Raw genomic sequence first — 4150 nt, 5'->3', positions numbered from 1 at the left:
GAAACGATGTATCGATATGTGCGAGACACTATCGACTTTACTGCCATTTTCTAGTATTCATAGAGATGAGTAATTGGCAGCGTGATCTAATTTGTATTTGTATTTTTCTCATAGAGAGTAATTGGCCAAAAAGAAAACTTCCAAGCCAAGAAACTAAGTTGGTATGTTATATACACAATTACATTCGATGTGTTTTAACGACGCGAGATTAAAAGTCTAATTTAGCTTCTCTTAAAAATTTCGCGAGTTCCCTTATATGTAGAAGGATATTTGCTTTAAACAAATCGTGCGTAGAGTTGTAATACTTGAATATTTTAAATTTACGCCTTGGGGGCATGAGTCTTGTACAGTTGAAAATCAGGTGATTTGCAGATTCAGTTACGTTACATGTTGGACATAGGTCGCAACTAACTATTTGCATTTTTTCAAAAAAACGTTGTCATACGTATGATTTACGGGGATATCTTCAGATTACTCATGCTTAGTATGCAACAACGTGTTATCGTCTTTCAGGAGTCTCATATCCTGAGCGTTCCATCTAACCTTCTTGTGCCAGGGTTCCCTTGGAACATTTGGAAATAAATCAAAGAAAAAACCACCAGACAATGAGGAAGCCTCCTTGTAGTAGTCATTCCATAAGGCGAAAACTCTTTTCTTGACCTCTCGACATGCTTCACCTAACGTATAGTTCAGCCTAACAAACACCCCATTTGAGATGGCAGATTTTGCAGCTTCATCCGCTTGTTCGTTTATTGGGATACCCATATGACCTGGCATCCAGTAGATGTCTACAGAGATTAATTCTGGCCATACAAGTAATTTCTGAATATTTGCCACTGGATAGACATCTGATTCTGCATTTTTTAACATATATATAGCTGCTAAACTATCCGTAAATATAGCTACTTTAGTTAGTCTTAATTGCTTGGCAATGAGACAGGTCATGTTAATTGTAAATAATTTAGCCATAGCAGACGAAATTTGTATCTCCGATTTAAATCTATAAGTCTTTTTTCCGTTTACATCAATAATAACCATACCCACTTTACTATCACATATTGAGGCATCACTTGCAAAGATATGGTACTTTGTTTCCTTGAGATTGTGGAGAATTTCATAATACATATTAAAGGGGTTACTATGTAGATGCAGTCTTTTATTTGCAGTGAAAGTCACTGCTGGTTTGGTCATTTCAAAAATATCCCTAAACTTGTTTGCTACTATCGTGTAAGACGAATTTACTGATTGAGAGCATGTGTAACTATTGTAAAGATCGTAGTTTTGAGTCTTTAATATCAAAAGCTCTTTGGCAGTTAAAAACATTGCTCTGAAGTTTGGGGGCATTTCACCCGCCAACGCAAAAATCACATGCTTTGGAGTATCTGGTGTTACCCCTAAGCATCGACGAAGCGCAGCGGCTTGTCTCGAAAAAAGTTTCCCAAAGTTACCTTTGTTTAGGTTTGCCATGGTGGTCGACGCATATTCAGCTTTTGATCTAATGTGTGCTTTGTATATATTTGTGGCAACTTGAGGTCTTAGGCCACTCTTAATATTGGTGGCCATTTGCAACAGTTTCATGCCAGCCCCAGATTCTTTCCTTATTTTTTCTACATGTTTCTTGTCAGACAAACTCGATGTGATTATTCTACCCAGAAACTTTATTTTCCTGACTTCAGGGATACTTTGCAGATTCATAACGATATTTACTTTCGTTTTTTTTAATGGTAACCGAACACTTAGTTGGATTCAGGTTGAGTCCTAGATCTCCACAAAGGAGCTGAAAACTGTCGATCTTGTCTTGTAAATTTATTGCAGCTTCACAAAAAGTGGGTTTGGCTGACAAGATTATGAAATCATCAGCAAATTGAAAAGTCTTGGTGTCGTTGTCCTCAATTTGATGTAACCGAAGAGTATACAGATTAAAAAGAACTGGCGACAGACAGCTTCCCTGTGGCAGACCATTTGTAACCTTCTCAGTCCCCGAACCTAAAACCTTACTGACAAAAAATGTAGAATCCATAGTATAATTTGGTTAGGAACTTTTATCCACAACATGATTTTTTTTAGGAACGCCTAATTTACACAGTTATACGCATTTTCTATGTCAAGGCAAGCAACTACTATTTTCTTATTTTGCCGTTTGAGGCAGTGAATGGTTGACAAAAGATCGTTTATACACATGGAAGCACTTTTCTTTTTCCTATAAGCGTAACACCTAAAGGGCAGTAACTTTTTCTTTTCCACAAACTCAGACAATCTATTTTTAACCATGCCGTTTACAGATTTCGCAAGAACTGAGATTAGCGATATTTGTCTGAAGTTTTTGATGTCATCTAGTGGTTTACCACATTTTGGAATCGGACAAATCTTAATGCTACGACACGCATTTGGAAATTGGCAGCTATCATATGACTCATTAAAACAAGACAAGAGTTTTTGTATTACCTCTTCCGAAAGAGATGCTAGCATTTCATATGTGATCCCATCAATGCCACCAGCCGTTGATCTTTTATTTCTAATAACCTCACTTAATTCCTTCATAGAAAATGCTTTTGTACTCTGCGAGTTAGCCATGTTATTAGGAACAGTTGCAGTTAACTCTGTTTGTGGAATTCGATTGCTCAGAAAGTCTAAATATTCCCTGTTATTGGATGGAGCACAGCATTTTCACAGCATTTTTCCATTCTAGTCGAGCTTGGCTGGCCGCTTCAAAGTTCTCTGTATGTGCATATTTGATAGCTTTAGCTTGCGTAGACTTAAAAATTCTATTTAAACGTGTAAGTTCGTCAGTCCACCAGAACTTTGGAGACCTTTTCTCCAATATGTGAGTGCATGACCTAATTTCATTTTTCACCTTGTTTGTTATTATTTTATTTTATCAAATTCCTCAATGAATTTTGTTAAGGATTGGATAGTTTTCAGAACTATTTTTAATGGGATTGTTTAGATAATAGGGTTCAAACAAAAACGGCCAAAGCATAAAACGTAAATGTTCACTAAATGTGACGTCAGTGTTGCTGGTCAATAAAGTTTCTTCTATGCATATGTACTTTTTTATACCTTATTTCTTTTAATTGGTGTTAAATGTTTTGTTCCAAGCTCCATTGAAACATTATTTATGATTTTATCCTACAGTGACATGTTTTTTACCTATAAATGCACATGTTTGTGTTTTTTATATACATTTATCCTGGTTCTGATACCTATTATTGGAATTGAAGTACACTACTTGAAATAGTACACCAAACCATACGCTTCATCCTTGTTTATGGGCACCAGACGAATGTTGTCGTGGCAGTGTGGTGGGCAAAGATGTCCACCCTTACTCTTTGACTTGGGGGCGCGAAAGCCACACTTTAGGCACACGTACGGCTTGTGGAGATGCTTGCAAGTTGTCTCGTGAAGGTCTCGTTTTTGTTTGATTGTTTCACATTTTCCACAGTACTGGCACTGATTGGAGCCCTGTTGCGCATGGCGAAACCCTGGCGCTGGATCTTCAAATCCAGGCGGGATTTGAAAATGTCTCTTCATATTTTTCCCCTCTTTGACCTTCTCCTGACGGTGGCCATCAAAATTGCGTGTGTATGAAAGGGAGTTCAGTGACTCTGATGAGTTGGTGGTGGTGGCTCTAGAGATTTCGCAGTTGTTTGATAATGCTGTGGAGGAGCAGCCGCCGCCACCGGCCGGATGTAAGGTTGGGCTTCACCTGGATGCTGGGCCAGCTTGACAGACCCCAAGGACTGATCCTGACTGCGAATTTATTATTTACTATCTTACTGTAACTATTTTTATTATTATTTTAAGCGACTACTTACTTAAGTGTTACATGTATGTATGTATTTGATATACATTAATAAACATTATCTCTTTGTACCCAAAAAATACTTTTCGATATAAAATCCGTTACAAAAGTAACGGTTTACCTTACGCGTTTTCAACTTTCAGCCAATCAAATCGTTCGAAATTTTCTGTTCATTTGGGACGCGAGATTCATTGTTGCTACGCGTTCCCGTAAGATACATGTTTCTCACACCACGAAAGGGAGGGGAAAGTCACCACGAAAACGCTCTCTTCACCTCAAAAAAGAGAGCAAACTTTGAAAACCCACCACGAATTGAGAGCGAAAAATGTCAGTATTTTTTGTGCGCTA

The sequence above is a fragment of the Drosophila obscura genome, unplaced genomic scaffold (genome assembly GCF_018151105.1).
Source record: "Drosophila obscura isolate BZ-5 IFL unplaced genomic scaffold, ASM1815110v1 contig_189, whole genome shotgun sequence".
In the NCBI taxonomy this organism is placed as follows: domain Eukaryota; kingdom Metazoa; phylum Arthropoda; class Insecta; order Diptera; family Drosophilidae; genus Drosophila; species Drosophila obscura.
This window is presented reverse-complemented; position numbering follows the sequence as displayed.